General features: G+C 38.8%; 1 long non-coding RNA gene across 2 annotated transcripts in view; it reads right to left on the minus strand.

Moving 5' to 3' along the window:
• Positions 1–26,293, minus strand: part of LOC136859475 (uncharacterized) — a 58,168-nt gene that overhangs the window by 8,845 nt on the left and 23,030 nt on the right. For both annotated transcript variants that reach the window (XR_011017575.1, XR_011017574.1), the window contains one exon: positions 10,933–11,076. This is a non-coding gene — a long non-coding RNA (uncharacterized lncRNA). The remainder of the gene's footprint in view (positions 1–10,932; positions 11,077–26,293) is intronic.

Below are 26,293 nucleotides of genomic sequence, written 5' to 3' on the forward strand. Positions count from 1 at the left end.
CTGAGGTCTGTTAAATAACAAGAAGATTAATACATGACCTCTAAAATACAATTTGAGAGGAGGCGAACTTGCACTCCTAATACACTTTGCTTAAGACCTACTTGGCACTAGGCCGTTAATACAAGGGCTAATCCCATACTACAGCGGTGACTTAATAGCAATTTACATTACATTACGGAAGAATTGGTTGAGAAAAATAAGTTCACCTCAGGACGATGTGAGTGGGAGCTCGAGAGGGTTAAGCACTCTCTATCCCGATATGTCGTTTTAAAAGAGAATATATGAAAAGAGTAGTTACATTTTAGGAAAAGGTTACATGGTTGAACGCTTAGAACCCGCCCCGAAAGTTAAACTGCTGAGCTAGCAAAGAAAGAAGTTATTAATCGGCCATTACCTTGTTGTTGACCGCTACCGAAGAAAGAGACGCTTCCCGCCCCCTGCTATGTACTTAACACACTGAAAGATGGAACACAAGTGGCCCGGAGACCCGAAAATCAGCAGTTTATATCCTCTCGCGGAAGGTTCTAGGCGTTAGGGGAAAGAAAACACCCTCCCACAAACACTTTATTGGGTAGGACACAGCAACATATTCAAGTTGGGGGAAGATACATCTGATTGGATAGAAATTAATTTAAGAAATTCGGGATTGGTTAGGTTCAACACAAGGGGAAAGAAGGGGTGAATATTGCCAACTTAAACAATGACTGAAAGAAATTTAACAAAGAACAAACTCTTGAGATTAAATTTTCTCCAACAAAATAGTTCTTTGACTCCGCACTAGGTTGCACTATTGTTGATCTTCAGTAGTGTCCTCTAGGAGAGAAAGTTTACACTTCTTACTTCAAGCGAAACAAAAACACATCAAAAATGACACAGTTCAAAAACTCAAAATTTTCCTCGTGGTGACATCTTCTGAGAAAGTAGAGAATTAATAGCGTAGATAAAGTTCAGACTTCCTCCAGCAGAGGAGTTTCAACTGGCGCACATTTTAAATTAGCGGAGTGGAGGTGTACCGCCCGGTACAGTTTCAATGTAGGAATCCATGATTTCTGCTCTAATGAAGACACTATGCATCTTTGTAATGAGAATGTGGCATCCAGAGGTGCACACGAGATAGGATCTTTCATCTTATAATACCTGAAGAGTCCTGGAAATAAAGAAACTCTAATAGCAGGGTCAGACAGCTGCAGTGGTCAGAACAGAAATTTTGAGATGGCTTGTTTCTGGATGTTTGTGGTCCAGTCTTCTGAGATAAGCATTAACCCTTTGGGGTCCAATTGATTTTCCACCTGCATCCTGCACAGGTCCAATTTGACATTAGGCAAATATGGGAAGGAAGTACTCACATAAGTATAAAGCTGAATTTTTACATTAATAATACGAACTGCAAATTTATTTATTATCAGTCAAGTTAATCACATTATTAGCAATATTTTTTCAAAGTATGGCACTTCCGGAAGCATTTGTTCGGGTGTAGTCCTGGGTTCCCTGGACAGGTCTCACAAAAAAATGATGTCTTCTTTCTGCCTCCTTTCACTTTCCTGTCGGAACACATGGCACAGTCCTTGGTTTTTTTTTGTCCTGACGAGCATCTATGATGTGTAGCTTCCCGTTCAGTCGAAGTTCTTCATCACAGCTGCTCCGTCGGCTGCGCTTACGGGCATTTTTGTTCCTAACGTCCCCAACAAGCCCCATAATAACTCGGTCCCTGAAAGTCTTGTGATTCACCCCGGGCTTATTTTCTGCCGTTTGTTGCAAGTTACATAGGTGAAAACTGTTCACCAAAGCTACCTCCAACACCCAGAAGTACAATTTCCTCCACCAATTCAGACTTTTCACTACAAAACCATAAGATGAGCAGTAGTGATCAGCACGATCGACCCCTCCCATTTTGCCTGTGTAATCTATAATGGCAACAGGCTTCAAAATTATTTCTTCTCCTTGCCCATTACGGTTGTGTCTGACTACCTCCACCATTGATGGGTCGTGCCATGTACTAAGAACTGACACAGTGCGCTTGTCTTACCACGAAAATACCATGAACTTTTCTTCCTTCCATAGAGCACGAATTTCATGCTTCTTCAGATTTAGCCTCCTATCTTTCAGCTGAGGTGGTAGTCCCTTCCGATTCAATAGCACAGTCCCAGTTAGGTGAATTTTCCTGTTCAACAGTTCTCTTGCCAGTTCCATACTAGTGTAAAATCGATCAGTAAACAAATGATAACCTACAGCTTGAGTAACTCGAAGTACGCCTGTCACCAGCTGTAGAACTATTCTACTGCCAAATGTAAAACCAGGGAAAAGTAAATTTAGCATAGTAAACGAGCCAAAGTAAGGAATCATGGACAAAACATGCCCATTCAATGCATCAGCAATAACATATATCCTAATCCCCCACTTTGTTGGTTTTTGTGGATTGTACATTTTGAAAAGGACACGCCCCCCCTTGAAGCTTACAGTCGATTCGTCTGCTGACAGATACTGACTTGGCCTATAAAATTCCAAGAATGACTTCCCTACACATTCTAAGACACTTCTAACTTTACTCGTTCCTGTTACCATTGTTGATGCACTTGATTGTGGAGGGGTGAAACATGAAAGCCCCAGAATATCTGAAGAAATAGTTTCCGAGAAAAAATGTCCTTAGAGAAGGTCAATGAATAGAGCCACAAGTCTGAAAAATGTTCTTTTAGAGTTTTCCTTTTTGTACGTGCCATCATTTCATCAACGGTAACATCGACCCAGTTCCACCATATGGAATGTAGCTGCAATGGCATACGTTTGGTAATACATTCTCTTACATACCTGTTAGTTTCCTTACATATTTCGGAGAACAGTGAAACCGGGAACAGCAACAAAAAGAAAAATCCAAAGAAGTTACCGGCTTCTTTCCTGTAGTAGGAGGTATGTATCCCATAGCACTGTTGTAAGAATACTTGAAAAAAAAAAAAAAAAAAAAAAAAAACCACGGTCATCTTCTTCACAAACTTTCCATTCGCCACCCACTACATCAGCGCTTTCGCCAATATCTTCCATGTCATTTTCCTCCTCACTCAAAATATCATACTCAGATTCAGGAATACTAATGTCACCATCAGAATCCGTCAACAAATCATCGTCAATATCGCCACTGTCACATAACTGTTCGTAAATACCATCAGGCTCCATACTGCGGCTGGTGGATGCCATGTTGATAACGAAAGTAAACACAGCTGTGACAGTGAGGAACTATCTCCAAAGAAATCACAATTCAGCTAAAAGGAATGAACAGCAGATAGCACTAGGCAAGAGAGAAATGCCAAGGCTGTATACTGCGTAAAGCTAGGCGCCATTTCTGCTCCAGCATACGAAATATATAACCTTAAAGTTGTGTCGGACTAGGTCCAACAACTGAAAATGAACGATGTCGGACTGAGTCAGACATTGGACCTCAAAGGGTTAAAGAAGTTATCTACTAGTTAGCTGAACCAGGACATTCTTACCTACCTAACGACAGTGCATTTGGAGATATAGAGAGAAAGCTTACGTATCACCCAGAGGTCTATGCTCCATCACAGTGGCATGACAATTTCATCCGCAAGAGTAAGGAAAAATGCTTTTGAAATAAGTGTAATGGAAACAGAAGATTTTAAATGCACTGAAATTCTGCAGCAACATCTTGTTAACCATAAAAAGAATGATTCAGCTGACAAAGTTGAATGGCTTAAAATCAAAGAAATGGTATTTATGAAAGGAAAGCCTGGCTTAATGGATTATAAATACACACAACGAGGACTATGAATACTTTTCAGTGAACTTCAATAAAAGACTGAAGGGCAGACCAACAAACCTTGGTGAACTTGATCTCCCAACATTCTACCCAAAGGGTATACCTCTGAATGAAGACAAGCGTAAAGATGTGAAAAGTCTACTGAAATATGTCCCTCCAGTATATCATTCATTTTATGAAAGGATCACTAGTGCTAGCGTACAAAACATCGCTACTTTTGAACATGACTGCTCTGACAATAGCTGTGAGGAAATCGGTACTGAATCTGCATGAAGTATGATTTTCAAGGATATTCATACATACATACATACATACATACATACATTATCATTATAGACTGTTATGCCTTTCAGCGTTCAGTCTGCAAGCCTCTGAGAATTTACTAAACGTCGCCACAATCCTCGATTTGCAACTAGTGTTGTGGCCTCATTTAGTTCTATACCTCTTATCTTTAAATCGTTAGAAACCGAGTCTAACCATCGTCGTCTTGGTCTCCCTCTACTTCTCTTACACTCCATAACAGAGTCCATTATTCTCCTAGGTAACCTATCCTCCTCCATTCGCCTCACATGACCCCACCACCGAAGCCGGTTTGTGCGTACAGCTTCATCCATCGAGTTCATTCCTAAATTAGCCTTTATCTCCTCATTCCGAGTACCATCCTGCCATTGTTCCCACCTGTTTTTACCAGCAATCATTCTTGCTACTTTCATGTCTGTTACTTCTAACTTATGAATAAGATATCCTGAGTCCACCCAGCTTTTGCTCCCGTAAAGCAAAGTTGGTCTGAAAACAGACCGATGTAAAGATAGTTTCGTCTGGGAGCCGACTTCCTTCTTACAGAATACTGCTGATCGCAACTGCGAGCTCACTGCATTAGCTTTACTACACCTTGATTCGATCTCACTTACTATATTACCATCCTGGGAGAACACACAACCTAAATACTTGAAATTATCGACCTGTTCTAGCTTTGTATCACCAATCTGACATTCAATTCTGTTGAATTTCTTACCCACTGACATCAATTTAGTCTTAGAGAGGCTAATTTTCATACCATACTCATTGCACCTATTTTCAAGTTCCAAGATATTAGACTGCAGGCTTTCGGCACAGTCTGCCATTAAGACCAAGTCGTCAGCATAGGCCAAACTGCTTACATTTCCACCTAACTGAATCCCTCCCTGCCATTTTATACCTTTCAGCAGATGATCCATGTAAACTACGAACAGCTAAGGTGAAAGATTACAGCCTGTAAGTACCCTGAACCAAGAACTCATTCTACCATCAATTCTCACTGAAGCCCAATTGTCAACATAAATGCCTTTGATTGATTTTAATAATCTACCTTTAATTCCATAGTCCCCCAGTACGGCGAACATCTTTTCCCTCGGTACCCTGTCATATGCTTTCTCTAGATCTACGAAACATAAACACAACTGCCTATTCCTCTCGTAGCATTTTTCAATTACCTGACCCATACTGAAAATCTGATCCTGACAGTCCCTCTGTGGTCTGAAACCACACTGGTTTTCATCCAACTTCCTCTCAACGACTGATCGCACCCTCCCTTCCAAGATGCCAGTGAATACTTTGCCTGGTATACTAATCAATGAGATACCTCGATAGTTGTTGCAATCCTTCCTGTTCCCTTGCTTATAGATAGGTGCAATTACTGCTTTTGTCCAATCTGAAGGTACCTTACCAACACTCCACGCTAATTTTACTACCCTATGAAGCCATTTCATCCCTGCCTTCCCACTATACTTCACCATTTCAGGTCTAATTTCATCTATTCCTGCTGCCTTATGACAATGGAGTTTATTTACTATCCTTTCCACTTCCTCAAGCATAATTTCACCAACATCATTTTCCTCCTCCCCATGAGCTTGGCTGTTTGCAACACCACCATGATGATTTCCTTTTACATTGAGATGATGTTCAAAATATTCCCTCCACCTCTCCAGTGATTCCCTGGGATCTATTATGAGTTCACCTGAATTACTCAAAACACTGTTCATTTCCTTTTTCCCTCCCTTCCTTCCTAAGATTCTTTATTACTGTCCAGAAAGGTTTTCCTCCTGCTTGACCTAGCCTTTCCAGGTTATTACCAAAATCTTCCCATGACTGCTTTTTGGTTTCAACAACTATTTGTTTCGCTCTGTTTCTTTCATCTACGTACAAAGCCCTGTCTGCCTCAGCCCTTGTTTGGAGCCATTTCTGATAAGCCTTCTTTTTACGTTTACAAGCTGCTCTCACTTCATCATTCCACCAAGATGTTCGCCTTTTCCCATCTTTACACACAGTTGTTCCTAGGCATTCCCTTGCTGTTTCTACTACAGCATCCCTGTATGCCACCCATTCACTTTCTATATCCTGAACCTGCTTACTGTCTACTGTTCGAAACTTCTCACTAATCATATCCATGTACTTCTGTCTAATTTCCTCGTCCTGGAGATTTTCTACCCTTATTCGTTTGCAGACAGATTTCACTTTCTCTACCCTAGGCCTAGAGATACTTAGCTCACTACAGATCAGATAGTGGTCTGTATCATCGAAAAATCCGCGAAAAACTCGTACATTCCTAACAGATTTCCTGAATTCAAAGTCTGTTAAGATATAGTCTATTATGGATCTGGTACCCCTAGCCTCCCATGTGTAGCGGTGAATAGCCTTATGCTTGAAGAATGTATTCGTAACAGCTAAACCCATACTAGCACAGAAGTCCAGCAAACGCTTCCCATTCCAATTAGCTTCCATATCTTCCCCACATTTACCAATCACCCTTTCGTATCCTTCAGTTCTATTCCCAACTCTCGCATTGAAATCGCCCATTAGCACTATTCTATCCTTGCTGTTGACCCTGACCACGGTGTCACTCAATGCTTCATAAAACTTGTCCACTTCATCCTCCTCTGCACCCTCACATGGTGAATACACGGACACAATTCTTGTCCTAATTCCTCCCACTGACAAATCTACCCACATCATTCGCTCATTTACGTGCCTAACAGAAACTATGTTGCATGCAATGGTATTCCTGATAAAGAGCCCTACCCCAGACTCTGCCCTTCCCTTTCTAACACCCGTCAAGTACACTTTATAATCTCCTATCTCTTCCTCATTATCTCCCCTTACCCGAATATCACTTACTCCTAGCACATCCAGATGCATCCTCTTTGCTGACTCAGCCAGTTCTACCTTCTTTCTTCCATAAGCCCCATTAATATTGATAGCTCCTCATCGAATTCCATTTCGTTCGCCAAGTTGTTTCCAAGGAGTCCCTCGCCTGTCAAATGGGAGTGGGACTCCATTACTCCCATAGGTTCGAGGCTTGCTTAAAGTGTTCTGAGCTCGGTAAATTCATGAAGCAGGATGCTGCCCTACTTGCACATAGTCCAAGTGAGGATCTCTCCTCTAACGGGTTATGGACCACCAGTGAATTGTATAGTCCTAGCCGCCTGAGCACAAGGAGGGCCACGACTCAGAATATGTCCGAGATGCCCACTCCCATTCCATAGCAACTGGTATCCCGACTCTTAGGACCACTTACTAGGCCACTCAGCCATTGCCCATGGTTCACAAACTAGGACGTGACTACAGTAACCCACAAACATGAACCATCACATATGCAATTTAATTTGAAAGGGTTCTGATACATGGATTATTTTACCTGGGGTATCAGTTGTTGTATTTTGTTAACTTTTATTTGTTCCTTCACCTTTGTTTGTAATGTCTAAATGTGAATTAAGAATAAATCAAAATATTTTGTATGCCAAAATGGACCATATCCCATCTGGAAAAAGTAATGTAATTCAGAATGGATATGTGCTGCATGGTTCCCAACAGTATAAACAGAAAAGTATAACTGTGTAAATTGTCGGTACAAAATATTAGAAACCATAGTCAAGAGCAGATTTTTCAATTTAACTGTAACTTTGAGCCCTAATTTCTCAGAATGTTTCTTTTGGCACTCAGTTTGATTTGCCATATGGCCGTCCATTTGGCTTCTAGCTAAATTTTTAATTTTCATAGCTCCCTGAATGCAGGATATAGATGCCCACCTCTTACTCTGTTCCCACCCCGGGGTTGTTAGGTTTGTGAGACCTAGGGAGTATGACTGAATGTCCTTCAGAACACCAACGCTATTTAGAAGGATGTATTAGAATATTATGAGTTTCTGCACTGGTTAGCAGTTGTGCTGTGCTGTGAGTGTGATCTGAACATCTGAAACAGAACCCCATGAACTAAATAATACTATTATTGTTTTTATGTCACAATAACTACCTTTTAAGTTTCCGGAGATGCCGAGGTAGCGTAATTTTGTCCCGCAGCAGTTATTTTATCGCTTCTACTGCCTTAGGTAATCAGGTCGACTCACAGCTAAAGGACGTTATGCTGGTTACTCAGTCATGATATTATTGAATCGTACATCTATTTATTCTTCTTATTTTGAGACCACACTGGATCACTTTAATCAACCCTTTGGTTTGTCGATCATCTATTTATTATTATTATTTGATATGTTTAGCACCGTTCAAGTCTTGGTCTTTCTCTTCTATTGTATCCCCTTAACACGTCTCTTTTGAAGCGATGCATCCAAAATTGCCTTAATTATTTATTTAATTGTTACCATACCGTTACTTATGCATTCTTTTCACCTTGTACGCTTTCTCAAAGACCATATTCCAGAACACAGCATCTTCTCCAGATTCGGTCTATGGTAGATTCAGAGAAAATAAGCATTTGTTCAATTATATTTTTCATGTTGTTGTGAGAACACATCTTTAGGTCTCTCAGTTCTGTGAATTTGGCTGTGCGTCGCACATATACAAACACTTCAGATATCACGGACTGACTGAATATGGCTCCTCGTGTCTGGGACTGAAAATGGCTTCCTACACCAAGGACTTAAAATGGCTGCTTCACTTGTATTACTTATCTTATGTATGACGCTTAGAGACAGTGAAACTATGCATTTAATCTTGGTGACAGCGCGTTGGATTGTCATATCCCAATACACGTTTTCCGGCAGTTTTTCGTTCAAAATTGTAAATATATACACATCGTATATAAGCTTAGGGCTATGGTTTATATCAGCTGCCTACACCTGACATATGGTGTCAGCTTCAGGTTCCCTTATTGGAGAATCACATGAAAAGAAATATTATATCTAGCTAGTATGTATGTATGTATGTATGTATGTCCAACCTTTGTCCCATTTCCCCATGGGGTCAGGTATGCAGAGAGATGAATCTTTGTAGCCAGATTTTATGACCGGACGCTCTTCCCAACATCCTCCCCTTCAGAGTTGAAACAAATTATGTATATCACAGTAGGAAGGGAGAAGGTGAAACCTGGTGCCAGCGCATAGCCTACTCCTAATTCATTATTTTATTATTTATGATTAGAAAATTCTAGTTTAAAGTCTGTAACAAATGACATAGTAAGTAAGTGAAAGGTGAAACACGGAGAAATATAGTAACAATTTCAAGATTTATATATAATTGTTCTATTTGTACCAATGCATCAAGTCCAAAGATTAATTAATGTTTGGCACCGCTGAAGAAGAGAGTAGTTGGCTCACAAAAAATGTACGGTAATAAAATATAATAAAATATGTAAAGTATTGACAAGGCGGGAAAGTGTTTTAGAGAGATTTGAATAGCCTACCTCTGTCGAATAGCAACAAAGGGTCTGCTCACGGCTTCAAATCCCCGTCCGTCAAAATGATTACCATCGACAACATCGTATGCCCTCACTCCATATGAGCACTGCAGGGACGTTTGGAATTTAATCCAGGCGTTCGGTATGCAATCTGGTGGTTAGAAATTGTATACCACCACCTCTTCTACCCTGCCGCCAACATTCTGATGGTGAACAATTTTTCAACCAACAGGACTCAAACCAGCTAACCGCGGTGTCAGACTAGATCTATATGTAGCTAAAGTAGGGCCCACGAGAGTTGAAGTCTGACAGGTGAGCGGCGAAAGCTGTAACTACGAAATACGCTGCGTTGTCATAGTTACCTCCATTTGCAGCCTACCACCCTTTCAGACAGGCTGAGTGTTTAATAAAACAGGTAGGCCTAGGCCTAATACAATTCATTTACCCTTGACCGGTTCCTAAGCTAGTGTTAATAATTCCAGCACTTAAGACAGAACACGACATTATCGATATATATAAATGATTTCATAATCACTAACAAAATCATCAGTTTCTGACAATAACCTCAACAAATGCACATGTTAATCACAGAATAGAACAATACTACCCGCATTGATAGTTTTTTATTATTTAACTCGGATTGTTAACGGTACCTGTACAATTCAGGAATAAACTACTGTATAATAAACACAATAGGAAGACGATACTTCATCGAGAAAAGAAATCAGTCAGAATATGAACGACAAAAGTGACTGAGAGCAAGCCAATCCACGTGATTATAGCGTCCTAAAATGCTGCAACTCTGTTATCGTTGCCATAGCAACAGGCCATTTTCGAGCAGCGTTAGTCAACTTTTTCTCGCCGGTGGCGCTAAACGTCAGACTTCAACTCTCGTGGGCCCTACTGTAGTATAAAGTGAATGTTTCTAATATGAAACAGACCAAAATAATTGTTTCACACTAAGTGGACGCAAGTGTCAGGTCCCACTACATTGTACCAATGGCTGATCTTCCATAATTTAAGTGATAATTTATAACTTTCACTTCAACCACCATATAGAATTCATACGCATTCATTAAACATACTATCAAACATTGATTTAACATTCAGAATACAATAAACCAAACATAATGCCTTATTTACTTGCATGAAACTCCTTATGAAAAATGCTAAAAGGGTCTCTCCTAACTTTGTGTGCTGATGCTCCCCTTCAAACAAAGGACTTGCAGATATAGATCATAACTTTAATTACTGCCAACCCTCTTTTTACTTCCACAGAGAAACATTTAAACTACAAACTGATGCAAAAAGAAATTAAGTATGAGTGGAGATATTCTCAATTTTTTAGTATCTCAAGTTAGGCTGTCAGCTATAGGTACAGGGTCAGGCATAGGTGCATCTACCTTATACTGAATAATGAAGTTGTTTGTAGTGTGGCACCGAAATGTTTATATTTTCCTACAATGTCAGCAAAAGGTAAATGGTGCTAATCTTACCTCATGTTGCTTTTAGAGGAGAGATGTTTTTGTTATGAATGCCAGGGACCCACCAGCCAATGCCTAGAAGTATACTTCCACCGATAATCTGATTGGGCTTGCATCATTTTGCACTCCTTCTGCAGCTACCACCATTGCCATTGGCTAAAATATCATGTAATTTGATGTAATTAAAAAATCAACACACACAGAGATATTTTTACAAACTACCATCATTAAGAAATTATGTTTTCGTATATAAATAAATAAATTATATGAGTAAAGAAGTGCAATCAGAGGTAAGGCTTTTTGCAGATGATGTTATACTGTATAGTGTAATAAATAAGTTACAAGATTGTGAGCAACTGCAAAATGACCCTGATAATGTTGTGAGATGGACAGCAGGCAATGGTATGATGATACAACAGGGTTAAAAGTCAGGTTGTGAGCTTCACAAATAGGAAAAGTCCTCTCAGTTTTAATTACTGCGTTGATAGGGTGAAAGTTCCTTATGGGAATCATTGCAAGTATCTAGGTGTTAACATAAGGAAAGATCTTCATTGGACTAATCACGTAAATGGGATTGTAAATTAAGGGTACATATCTCTGCATATGATTATGAGGGTTGTACCGGAAGGTACACCTCTACACCGCACATTTAAATCTTGTGCCTTAAAGAACTCCTCTACACGAGAAACAGTGAACTTGAAACTGGACCAACTTATAAATTTTCTCTGAGGATGGCACCACTAAAATTTTGTTATTGTGAAGTTTCCAGTACTGTGTGACTTTCAACTTGTTTTGTTTTTCATTCATCAAGAAGTTTGGACATTCTCTCATAGATGTCACTGCTAGAAAACTATGATCATGCCCCCTGGTGCAAAGTGAAATAACCTTTTTGATGAAATTTTGTATTCATAAGTTTTTTCTTACTAAATTTTGTTCATTCATCTTTGGGTTGGCAATATTTATCTTTTCTTTCCGCCAGTTTTGAATTTAGCCAATCAAGAATTTCTGTAATTAATTTTCAACCAATCACGTATTTTCTTCAATATTGAGTGTAAACTTTTCATCCACCAATAAAATTGTGAGGGTGTGGATGTCTTATTCGTGAAAGGTCTCGAACTTTCCCCGAGGGTTTATAAACTGCAGATTTTCTCGTCTCTTGGCCATTTCATCGTCATCTAACTGAGTGTGTGTGTCAAGCAGGCGGCGGGAGGCGGCTCTTTCATCAGGCAGCGGTTCTTCGGCAAGGTAATGACCAATTAAAATCTTTATTTCTTGCTAGCTCTGCAGTTTAACCCGAGGGAAAGGTTCAAAACCTTAACTATGTAACTAACTTCTCTAAAATGTAAATCTCCTTTCAGCTCATGTAAAATTTCGTAAATCTTTAACTGTAAACCTCTCGAGCTCCCCTTCATCTTGGTTTGAGGTCCCGTCTTTGTTTCTGCAATGTATTAAAGTTATCTCCATCTGCGCAACCTCAGTAGATTGAGATTAGCCCTTGTTTCGTTGGCCAAATGCCCTATAGGTCTTTAAATTTTTTTGTGGAGCTCAATCTCTGACTCCACTCCAGTTGTACTCGGGCCGTTTATTGAACCTGTTCCTTTTCACTAAGGCCCCGTAGGTTGGGTACTAGATACCTCTGTGTAATAAGATTGCTATTTGTAAATAGTGCCTTGTAAGGCCAGTGATTATTAGATTTTCACATTGTGTTGCCTTGAGTAGGCTGGGAACACTGAGAGCACGTCAGCTCTTTTCAAGTATTGTAAGAATGCCTCTGGGAGGCTTGATATTGTAAATTGGGAGCAAGTGCTCCAGGTATTTTGGGGATTTCTGCCCTTTTGTAATTTTATGCCCTTCTGTAAAGTTTGAGCTGGAAGCTCAAAAATTGTAAAACTAGGGGCTTGTTGCCCAAGAGCTGGAAAATTCTGAAATTTTGGACCTTTCTAAGTCTTGTTTTTTTAAATTGCTATGTCATTGTTATCTCACAAAGTGAGAATCTGTTAACTTGTTGTTGTTTTTCTAAAATATAACCTTCGATTTCAGTTTAAATTCTTTCTTGACTTTGTAGTTAGACCCATTCATCCCGGCACCTTCTTTCACCTCTGCTGGTCCACGGGTAACCCCGTAACAAGGGTATTTAAGGGTTGTAGTAAGAATGTAAAGGAGATGGCATATAAATGTCTCTGGTAAGACCTCAACAGGATTACTTGATTCAAGAACGGGAAAAAATCCAAAGAAAAGCGGCTCGATTTGTTCTGGGTGATTTCCGACAAAAGAGTAGCGCTGCAAAAATATTGCACAGTTTGGGCTGGGAAGACTTGAGAGAAAGGAGATGAGCTGCTCGATTAAGTAGTATGTTACAAACCATAAATGTAATCTTTGTTCTGTATTGAAAACAGCTATCTCGCTATGTTTACAAAAGTAATATTTTTATTATCCCACCTATTCAATACAATTAATTCCACGGTTATGTGGTTAAATAAACATATACCCGAAAAACCTAAAAGAAATGAATACGCCACTTTCACATATAGTAGTCCAGTTGTCCACCAAATTGCTAACAGTTTCAACAAATGTAATATGAACATAGCCTTTAGAACAACCAACACAACTCAAAATATATTCTTCAATTATAATAAAATCAACAATAACAATAAATATTCAGATTCAGGAGCCTACAGATTAACATGTTCTCAGTGTGGAATTTCATATGTTGGACAGACTGGACGAAGCTTCTATATAAGGTACATGGAACACTTCAATGCAGAAAAACACAATTAATATTCGGCAATGAGCAAGCATATGAAGGAAAAGGGTCACCGTTTCACTTTGATTGAAAAGGATCTCGCAATCAGGAATACAAGCAAAGGTAAACTTTTAAACGAATTACAGTATAAATATATTTTTCTGGACAAAACATATAATAAAGATCGAAACCTTAACGATGATACAGAAGTCAGAAGTCCCCTATATATTTTAACGCCTAAGTTATTAAAAACGGTCAACTCAAACCAGAATAAAGTCCCACGAATATTTAGACTCTTTGAATTAAAAACTCCCCATATCTCACCAACATTAACATTAACATCAGCATGCAAAGCTCCGCCTACCTCTGCTTACCCTCAGCAATCCCCACCACCTTCACCTCATCGATACAACACAAGGAGTAGGAACTCCAGACAGACTAACGCTGCTGATGCATTAAGACGGACATAGTTTACGGTGAACGAGTAATTACCTGTTTTACATAACATATATTTCTTAGGGATTCACATACGATTTAAACACACACCGTCAAGCTCTTTTTTTTTTGGTTTCATTACAGTGTAACCACATTCTTCTCCACAGTGTTCTACATCTTCTAGAAGGACCACACTTTCATGAGACTGTCAAACAAATCTGTCAAATATTCTGATATACTCGTCTCAGCAGCGACTTCAACCAACGTGTCAATGTCTTCTTGCATTAGTTATCTTACGATAATTTTTGATTAATCAGCTGAAGAAGATAATCTTAAATCATTCGCATTTTATCCGGCCAATGTGTTTTAGCTCCTGTGTTTTACATAAAAAACAGAATTCAACCTTAGGTTTTGTGTATTGTCATACCACTCTTGTTTATTGAGGTCTTGGGTTTGATATCTGACCCCCAAGCAATGCGTATGTTCAAACTTCCTACAAAGAGGATCCACTTCAGTGTAGGACATGTTTTTTAGACATACATACATACATTCATTATCATTATAGACTGTTATGCCTTTCAGCGCTCAGTCTGCAAGCCTCTGAGAATTTACTAAACGTCGCCACAATCCTCGATTTGCAACTAGTGTTGTGGCCTCATTTAGTTCTATACCTCTTATATGTTTTTTTTTAGAATTAATGACAAAATTCTTTTCTTTTTAGACAAACATTTTAAATTGTATAAAGTGGTTTTAGCATGTGCTGCTTATGTTATGTCTCAACATCCTTATTTTATAAACATTTTTCCACAGTGTCATTACTTTTAAGAAATAACATTTCAATTTTTATAAGTTATAAGTGATAATGTTCTCTGAGCAATGCTTGTTTTAAGATTAAATAAGGCTGATGATGCCCATTGGGGAGTCTCTGCAAACACCTTGAGACTTTGGCAAAAAAAAAAAAAAAAAAAAAAAAAAAAAAAAGGGGGAGGGGGGTGATATGCGATTACAAGAATTTAGGAAGTGAGTTCTCTTAGCCTCTGTCATCTCAATTTTCCAAGTTCCTGCCTTTGCGTGGTGCCTCTGTTAGCCGAGCAAATCAGTGGAAGGTTGGATACCCAACCCTAGCAGGAAACTGAGTCAGTGAGCGGACAGGATTTGGAGGTCAGTGGAAGGCAACGAGAAACCACCACTGAAATTATCCCAAGAAAACCCCACGACTTTACTCAAATTAAAATGTTCCGGAGTTTCAAATTCCCCGTTCGGATCTCTGGGGGGAACTAGGTTGAGAGAAGCCTCAAGAAGACTGCAATGCTGCAAGGAACAGTACTGTTTAGGAACTGTTGGGGTCTTTTGTTTTTATTTACAAAAATTGATAATATCTGTAGGTAGATGAGATAATACAAAATGCAGAAAATCCAAATTATAAGCCAGTGTACGCGCAGAAACCAAAGCACTAAGCCCAAGGTCACGCGCAAGTGAAAACAGCAGCCAAGTCTTTCGTAGTGCATATACAGTACTCACAAGTTCAACTACCAGATGACACAGGGGAAAAAAAAAAAGGCATAGCAATCAGAATAAATTCCAAGGTGTCAGCAGAATAGCGCAGAGATTGTTTTCTGGACCTTTACCCAGGAGGTATACCGTGGTAAGTGCATAAAAGAAAAAGGGGAGGGGAAGCAGGGATAGCAAAAACAGCCCAAACAACAAGGTTTAAATCACAAGATGTATTGCAAGACCACCAGAAGGAAACTTTTTTTACAATCAAGAACACCTTTGATAAATATTAAATAAAAATAACAGTAATTACAACGATCAGGTGCGTAAGCAAGAATTCAAAACTTTGCATGGAATTCCTCAAGGGAAAGTAGATTTTGAGATTGTAACAAAATCTTCTAAGTTGTGTTGGTAATAGAAAAAAGAATTTATAAGGATGATGATAGAGACTATGAGTAGACCTAATTATAAGCCTATTAACACAACATAATATGTACATCTGCAGAAACACATTATAGAATAACTGGAAATAGCATATCTTATGGATGATAGCAAAGGTATCTAACAACAATATTTTTACATTAAAAGGGAAAAAGCACCATAATTATACACCATGTGAGAAAAAGTTAAGAAGAGTACAGGCCACTATTACAATTAAGAAAAACGTAAAATTTGTGAAAATAGAAAGGAGGCCAACGGAACAGAAAAAAGAAATACGCAAGGAGAGAGAAAAGAATGCAGGATTGAAGGGAATAGCATGGGTGAGAGGGGGTAAAAATCAGGCTGCAGTGTCTATTTCCATATTAATAAAATCGCACACACAGGGCGTAGACAAAGTTCCGTGTTAATGGTTGAGTTCCTCGCCGAAGCACAAGCCCTTTTTCACAAGATTCCGATCAAATCTGTAGGATTTGAAGTAGTTAAACAAGCGACATAAAGTGCCCAGAATGGGCCAAAATTAAAAAAAAAAACAAAAAAAAAAAACAGTATGCTAAGGCCTGAAGGGCTAAGGAGTGAAGAAAAAACCAAAGTATATTAAAACAAGTCTGCTCACCCTGCACAAAGATGATATGATGTGTCGTAGAATAGAATGTTTAAAATCGCGATGGGCCAGTGGTGCGAACGAGTTCCTGCTCCCACTGCTTTACAAGCACGATGAATACCCGACCGCAGATGGAAAGGCAGCGGCGAGTTAAACAGCGAAGCATAGTCTAGAATATACGAGAAACAGGTGACATAATCGAGAGCCAGCTAAGTCCGGCAGCACGACGGTGAAGTATGCAGAAGGTAAGATGTAAGATGCACATAGTAGCCATGATTTAGGGAGCACGTAACAGAACATGGAATGTGAGATCCATGTATCAAGGAAAACTGGATGTAGTCAAAAGAGAAATGGAGAGAATTGGTATTGACATATTGGGAATAAGTGAAATGAGATGGTCCGGAATGGAAGAGTTTATTTCGGATGACTACACGGTATACTTTTCTGGACAAGACAACAACAACAACAGTAATGGGTCGCAACTATAAAAATGATAGAATGATGTCCACCAGATTTCAAGGTCAACCTCTCGATGTCACAGGCATTCAAGTTTATGCACCAACCACTGATGCTGAAGAGGACGTTGCTGACCAGTTCTATGAAGATTTACAAGAACTACTACGGTCGAGACCAGGAAAGGATGTCATTTTCATAGTTTGAGACAGGAATGCCAAAGTGGGAAACCAAATTGTAGATGGTGTAATTGGGAAATTTGTTCTTTGTACAACAAATGAAGCAGGGCAGAGACTCATAGAATTTTGTCGAGACAATTCACTGGTTATTACAACACACTATTCCCGCTACCCAATACTACATCTATATAATTGGACTTCACCAGACGGCCAATACCGGAATCGAATTGATTAAATAATTTGTAATAATAGGTGAAAGAGTGCTATTCGATCAATTACAAGAAGACCAGGAGCTGATTGCAGATCAGACCATGAACTCTTAATTACAGAATTCCGGTTGAAGTTGAGGAAAAGAGCTAAAGCCACCTCATCGTACAGATATGACCTTGGAGGAATTCCTTGTGATTTTACAGTAGACATCAGGAAAGATTTAATGCATTACTGGCAGAAGACAAAAACCCTGAAGATCTGTGGACAGAAGTATCCTCTGCTGTCAAAGAGGCAGCAGAAAAACACATTCCCAAGAAAAAGAATAACAAGAAGGCCAAGTGGTTACCAGGTGAGGCACTGCTAATTGCAGAAGAACGAAGGAACGCAAAAATCAAAGGGGATAGATCAGCAATGTTTGAATTAAATTCAGAGTTTTGAAAATTAGCTAGAAGAGATAAGAATAATTTCCTAAATGATCAATGCAAAGAGGATGAGGAAAATAACAGAATGGAGAATATGAGGGACCTCTACAAGAAAATTAGGGACATCAAAGGAAAATTCCAGGCAAAAATTAGAATGGCAAAAGATAAAAATGGTAAAGATCTAACAGAAGCACAGGACATTAAGGAAAGATTGATGGAATATGTAGAAGATCTGTATAAGAAAGAACCGTGTATTATTGATAATGAAGTTCACGTGCCCTTAGAACCAGAACCAGATATTTTAGAAAGTGAAGTTAAATGGGCCCTAGAGAATACTGCTAAAAACAAAGCAAGTGGACATGATGGAATTTCAGTAGAAATTGTTCCAAGTAACTGGAGATAGTGCAATGAAAGTTTCACATTACATGTCGGCAACAGTGGCCAAAAGACTCGAAAGGTTCAGTATTCATCCCAATTCCAAAGAAAGGAAATTCTAAAGAATGCTTGAATCACCTAACAATTGCACTTATCTTGCATGCTAGCAAAGTCATGCTTAAAATCTTAGACTTCACCAGTATGTAGACCGAGAGCTACCTGAAGAATAAGCTTGAACTCGTAAAGGAAGAGGGACCAGAGATCAAATCGCTAACATCCAATGGATAATGGAGAAGGCAAGAGAATTCCAGAAAGATGTGTATCTCTGCTTTATTGATTTATTTATCTGAGAGTACACAGGTTTTACACCCAATTAAGTACCTTCTTGACATTCAGTAAAAATCTGTATCTATGAAGTTAAAGTTTAACGAAAACAAAGTTAAAAATGAACAAAAAACAAAATAGAACAAAATTGACATTATATATGATACCATTTACAGTTGATAATAAATGAAAAATTCACTAAGAAATCACACGGCAATACAAAGCAAAAGACAATGCAAAAACCAAGAAACTTAAAACATGAATGAGTACACTGGGAAATATGAAGAATACCAGAAAGAAGGAATTATCAAAAATTTACAAATTGTAAAGGCAGGCTTCTAGTTTCTTACTGAATTCTTTATCCGATTTGGTGAATATATCGACTTCTTTTGTTACAGTGTTATAAAGCGCTGTCATTTTTACGAAAGGTGAATTTGACTGATGTAATGAACAACATTACCGCCCTCGTAGCTCTCACCATTATACTCAAACGTAGTTCCTCCTGATCTCGTGAGTCGCTTATTTTCAATGTGCCTCCAGAAATGTGTTATATCACATTTTAAAGTAACCTCTAATTCACTGATGTAATCTCGATATGCAGTATTTATTTTTACTTTCAATTCAGATCTGAGTTGTTTGAATCGTTCGTGATAGTACCTGGAAAATTTCCTCTTTTTGGCACACTTCCTTTTCTTTTTGATTGTCCGAATGAAAATAGTAAAATTTTTAAGTGGCCTGCAAAAATTTTTTTTTTGCATACTAAGACATTTAGAAGAATAAAGTAATATTAACAATCACTGGAAATCAAAATTTCCAATCAATTAATGTTTCCCCATATAAAGAAAAGAAAACAAACCCCAACCCCAGAAGAGAAAAATAAATTTAGAAGGGGGGATCAGGCATGAGTGAATTGAGCAGTGGGAGCAGGGCAGGGTGAGCAGAAAAGAGAAAATCAGGAGCAAAATAAGCTAGTATAACAAAAGGGGGAGTCATGACTGGGCGAACTTTATAACAAGGAAATTTCCAGTGCGAAGAGGTGAATTTTACGTCTTGGAATGTGTTTATGTGTATATTATTACACTGGTGAAGAAATCATGTAGGGTACTGCACAAGAAAGGCCGTGTGTTTGTGATAACTCCTTTGGGGCAATGATAAATGACCGACAGATGAAATAAAATGTTAACGGATAGGGTCGCTGGAATGAAAGATGACGGAAAACCGGAGTACCCGGAGAAAAACCTGTCGGTGCCTCCGCTTTGTCCAGCCCAAATCTCACATGGAGTGACCGGGATTTGAACCACGGTATCCAGCGGTGAGAGGCCGGCGCACTGCCGCCTGAGCCATGGAGGCTCCCCTTAACAGTTTTATTTCTGCCTTAAATACGTATGTCACTGAAGTTCGCTATAGGTAAGCATACATCCCCTGAACACTAACTCGTTTTTATATTTTATATTGACCTTCGGCTACATTACCATTTGGTCATCACAGATGTCCATATAAAACAATATTCACTGAGCAATACAGAAAACTTAACAATACACATTACAGTAAAATCGAGGTTTTGCGTACAGTTTATTCCAACTTTAGACAATTCATTAAGTCCAAATAGTACACATCGAACAGTAACTATCGGACTCTTCCTAGAAGTGGCCGGCAGACTGACAATACTCAACAACAGGCTGCATGTTGGCATGTGCCGTTTACATCGGCAACCGTACGAGAGCAAAGAACTTGTGGATTGCGGTGCATTAACACAAACAAAGTGAATGTGTTTCAAAAGTAGTTTTACTTCACAAGTAATACTTGAAATATCACCTGAAAGTGTACTATTTTCTACGCAATGAGTAATAAACGTAAATTTCCTAGCGTTCCAATTTTATCGTTCTTAAAATGTCGGAAAATGAAGCAGAAGAGAAAACATGTCAAAATTCTGCAGTTAAGACTTCTCCTAGTCGCGTTGACATTATTACTAAAAAAAAGACTTGCAGATGATGAAATAAGGATAAGTCCTCCTTGTACTTCAGTGGAAATACCCTATCTAATATTTCCACCATCTCCAATCATGTTGAAATAGTTGCATGAAAACAAGTAGGCAAAATTAAACAGGAGCAATATTTAGTAGTAAATAATTTTTCAATTAGCACCAAGAGGTTAGCAAACGGCTGCTATAAAATGAATAAATTTACGCAAGCGTAATTTTTGAAAGACTTGTATTAATTCAAAACTAACTGCACACATGACCAAAACAGAAGAATAAAGTAGTTGCTAGTGGTGGCTTTGCATGCTTAGTACATTTTCCATGTTTACAGTAATCTGTATATACAAAATAACATGTCCTGACTGACTCATTCATCATCGCCGAACCAATGAAATGAAATTTTGAAGGCACATTTATATCAGAGTGAAAGTGCTCACTAGGGGAGGGTTTTTGAATATTCCGTTGAGAAGGGGGTGAAAACGGGGGTGAATTTTTTAAACGAGTGTATCTATATCTCAAAAACTTATATGTTTACAGACGTAAAAATTGGTATTTGCCATCTCCTTTAAAAATAAAGAAACATATTTTTTTGGTTTTGAAAAATCCAATTAATGGGGGGTGAACAGGAGTAACAAAGAGGGTGAATTTTCAGAAGGACTATATCTACAGTGTATCACAGAAACATTACATATTACAGACGTAAAAAAACTGGTATTTGGAATCTCCTGTAAAAGTAAAGAGGCTTAGACAATTTTTTTTTGAAAATCCACTTAAGGGAAACTAAAAAAAAAGGTTGTGAATTTTTAGAATGAGCGTCTGTATTTGATGGAATTCTCAGAGTTACAGTATTCCACATTAATATGAGCACCAAAAGTACGTGAAAGAAGAGGGTTATATGGCACCACCCACTGGTTATCAAGGGTCACACCATTGAACAGTGAAACCACCACTCCTCAAGCTCTTCGTCGATATTGTGGGTATCCGTCTTCTGCTGTTTGAGTTTCTTGGATGAGAGGTCAAGGAAACTTCTTGCCGCAAGGCCCGTGAATCATATTTGCCTTAATAATTTCATGAAAGAGAGGATCTTTTGCAGAGTCTGGTATCTCCACACAAATAACACTATCTAATTTATATGGAGATATGCATTGTTGTAGCCACAACAAAATATGCATATGAGGCAGACCACGTTTTTGCCATTCCACAGAATATATAAAACAATGCACTTCCCCAAACAAATTCCCCTTTGTTAGCGATGCCAAAACACCTTAACTTTTAAGTGAAATATCCTAGCTGTGATATGATGGTCGTGAGGCTGTTGTCCGGATAGTAATGCACTTGCAATTTCTTTCCATCGAGGATTACATGTAAATGTAAGGAATAGATCAGAACGACTGTAATGGCGAACGTATGTCATGGCGTCCTGACTCTTTTCATGTATATACCGTGGTGCCCAGTGAAGATGATCGATGTACTATCATCTGACCAAGCTGAGTGACATCGGTATCTTGTCTTCCTATAGCATCTCTACGGTGTATGTAATTATCAGCTCTGATTTGCTCCTGGTTGCTTCTAATGAAATTTAGTTGCTCTGTCTCAATTTTTGCGTACATATCAACTAAGTATTGACTAAAAAGAGATCAGCAGTACAGTAAAGGATTGGTTTCAAAATATCTGATCATTATATGGTAAGAATAAAAGTTTTGTGTAAAAACTGTTCTTCGAAGGGGTAATTTCAATTTCGGGTCAGTCTGAGAGATGCCAATGGAGTAACCATCTTCACCATGAGAGAAAAGTATTGGATACTGCAAGGTGAACTTCACTGATACGTTGTAATTTGTTACCATGACTTTGTAATACAATATCTCGTTTTTCAAACTGTTGTCAACTATAATCAATGCTACTTCGCTTCCTGTTGGTACATTAAATCGTCCTCTATGAGCATTGGCTGGTTTTCTATCAGTGTGTATTACAACTTCAAAGTTGTTAAAATTTTGAGGTACTTTATCGAGAGTAGTTTGTAAGTCCTTTATGTACGGGTTATTATGGTGTAACATTGCCTGCAATTGTTTTATCAGGCCTTGCTTTACATCAGGAGAGTTGATGCATCTTAAGCGCGCCTCCCTCTCATCCTTTTCAACACAATAAATCTGAAGGAACTGAGGGTCTTTTTCAGGCAGAGGTTGCAGACTACCAATTAAGTGATACACTTGACCCTGCACTTTGAAAGTTGGCATAAACTCATCTTCCATAACTTTTTTTGCTCCAAAAGAAGTCATTTGAAAGCAGCCTTTGTATATTCTAATAATAATAATAATGTTATTTGTTTTACGTCCCACTAACTACTTTTTAAGGTCTTCGGAGACGCCGAGGTGCCGGACTTTAGTCCCACAGGAGTTCTTTTACGTGCCAGTAAATCTACCGACACGGGGCTGTCGTATTTGAGCACCTTCAAATACCACCGGACTGAGCCAGGATCGAACCTGCCAAGTTGGGGTTAGAAGGCCAGCGCCTTAACCGCCTGAGCCACTCAGCCCGGCTTTGTATATTCTAATGTGGTCCATGAAATGTATGTGCTTAGGATGCAGACCCATGATCAAAGTATAGAGCGGCTCAGGAAGGGGCAAAAAAGCTGGAAGCTGCACTTTACCAGCACTACAGCACATACCAGGCGACTGTTCTTTAAACTTAAGGGCATTACAGTGCACACATTTATGACTCATAGTGCCCAGGGATACGGCTGTATTGGTTTCATAAGCTATCTCTGAGTCATATTTTATCCCAGAAAAAACTTTACTCCTCCATGGAAGAGATCGCCTTTCTGATCGTCCTCCTGGATTATTCTGCTTATGTCTACGAATGACTGCGCAGTGAACCTCTAGATGTTTTTGCTGGTAATTAGCTGCAGCTGCTCTCTGAACCTCTGGATGATTCTGCTGGTAATTAGCTGCAGCTGCTCTGTGAACCTCCGGATGATTCTGCTGGTAATTAGCTGCAGCTGCTCTCTGAACCTCTGGATGATTCTGCCGGTAATTAGCTGCAGCTGCTCTGTGAACCTCCGGATGATTCTGCTGGTAATTAGCTGCAGCTGCTCTGTAAACCTCCGGATGATTCTGCTGGTAATTAGCTGCTGCTGCTCTGTGAACCTCCCGGTTTTTTGTTGATATTTAGTAGAAGATTGTATGAGCTGGTTTTTTCTAATGGCGTTTGTAAATCTAGCATGACATTTTATAGTGTTCCCTTCTACACCAAATTTCTCGTACAGCTCTCCACTGAGATAGACCTTGAACAGTGTGAAATATATTTGTGCAGCAGCCACTAACTCGCATAAATCTCCATAAGCATGAAACTGCGACATATCAGTGAAGTAATCGGCAGAACTGCTATAATTATTTCCATCTTTATCATGTGACATTATACAAAAATCTTCCCAGTGACTCACAACGTGAGCCACTATCTCATCACGTACCTTTAGGGCCATGACTTGAGTGTGATACAAAACAAAGGATACTGCCCTAAACAGGCAAGCTCCATCACCAATAATTGGAACGATAGAATGGGGCGTCATGGCGCCATTTATACTAAACCATTCAACAGCCATACTAAATGTATTAGAATGCCTGAACACACAACTATATTCTGATTTAAAATGCATACAGTAAAACAATGAACGCTAAACCAGAAAGTTATGAACTTGCGCCTGTGATGTGTCTCAACGCCACCATCCCCACCGGATGATCCAACGCCCTCAAGAAATATATTTATTTTCTTCTTGCTAGTTCCTTCACGTCGCACCGACACAGATAGGTCTGATATACTAACAATACTAAATAAACAGATAGGTCTTACGGCAACAATGGGGCAGGTAAGGGCTAGGAGTGGGAAGGAAGCGGCCGTGGCCTTAATTAAGGTACAGCCCCAGCATTTGCCTGGTGTGAAAATGGGAAACAACGGAAAACCATTTTCGGGGCTGCCGACAGTGGGGTTCGAACCTACTATCTCCCGAATACTGTATACTGGCTGCACTTAAACGACTGCAGCTATCAAGCTCGGTAAAAATATCCCTTGAAGTGTAGAAGTATATATACAAACGTAAAACACATCTTACATTAATTTAAAATATTGTGTTTATGACACCATTTAATTCTACGTATTCCGTGCTGCAACTACGCTATTATACAAGAACTGAGAGCTCAGAGTAATCAACATGAAGTGAAACAAAGCACTCTTAGTGTCAGTTCCATAGTTCATGCGCATTCTCTCTCAGCAGTAAATACTGTACTCTCCCTCCCCCCCCATGCAGCTCTTCTGTACTAACTTATAAATGCTAGCAGTTCACGTTATTGGCAAGAGGTGGATCTTACTCCTTGATGTTTGGGAATCTTCTAAATAAAATGCACCCTACTACGTTTATAAATGTATGATACGGCAAAATGGTACTATAGCAGGCCTTCCTTAAGAATGAGTTGAGGACGGGAGATCCAGTATGAACCAAACACCCACAGAATAAAATCTTTGGTTTTAGAGATGTATGTATCGGTATCGTCATAAAACACTGTACCAATTTTTCACTTCTTTTTACCCCTTTCAGTGGATTTTCGGAAAATGTCGAAATACGTGTTTATTTTTAAAGGAGATTCCAAATACCAATTTTCATGTTTGTAACATATGTTTTGGAGATATAAGTATCCTCATAAAAGGTATTAAACCCCTTTTTCACCCCCATGAAGGGGATTTTCCGAAAACAAAAAATACGTGTTTATTTTTAAAGGAGATTCCAAATACCAAGTTTTAAGTCTGTAAACTGTTAAATTTTCAACATATAGATTTACCCATTTTTAAAATTCACCCGCGCTTGTCACCCCCTTGTGAAAGGAATATCAAAAAATCCTTCCTTAGTGGGCACCTACACTGTAATATAAATGTATCCCCAAAATTTCATTTCTTTATGTCCAGTAGTTTTGGCTCGGTGATGATGAATAAGTCAGATTTTAACAACGGTATTGTTATGCGGAAGTTGTAGTAACATTTTTATCGAGTTGGCAATAGGATTACTGAAAATGTAGTGAAATTTAGCTTGGTGGTCTGTTACCTGGTGCTTTCGTTTGTTTAGTGCTATTCCTTTTGAAATTCTATTACTAGAGTCCAATTAGCCTCTTATTAGGATATAAAGAGGAAGTTCATGTTAAGAAAAGAATAAGGACTGAAACCTACACATAAGAAGAAGACATATATTGAAATTAATTGAATATGAAACAAAACTCAGAAATTGTTACTTCTTTTCCCTTTATGCCCTCGCAGGAATGTTACAAAAAATAAAAAGATGGTAATCTTACATGGATGCAACGGTAAAGTTCATGTTATATTCGTAATCAATGCCACCGTAAGCAACGGAGTGTCATTAATTGCATTATTAATTATTCAATTTACTGTTGTTAATTTAATAGGTAGTTAGTTTTTTTTCCCACGTCAATGTTAGAATAGTAACTGGCAAGCATTTATCTCACTTTAGCATAAATACTTGGTAGTAAGTTGTTATGAAGTCAAAGAAAGATATCCTCCGTAACGTCCTCATTCTGGATCCACCTCCGATTGGGATTAGTCATCGGTATTTGATAAAGTGAGGGTGTCAGTGATAGTGATAAGGAAAGCATGGAATGGTAGGAGATCACAAATCATGTTCCAGGACAAAAAACAATTCTAGTTTACATCATAAATATA

Source organism: Anabrus simplex, chromosome 1 (genome assembly GCF_040414725.1).
Source record: "Anabrus simplex isolate iqAnaSimp1 chromosome 1, ASM4041472v1, whole genome shotgun sequence".
In the NCBI taxonomy this organism is placed as follows: domain Eukaryota; kingdom Metazoa; phylum Arthropoda; class Insecta; order Orthoptera; family Tettigoniidae; genus Anabrus; species Anabrus simplex.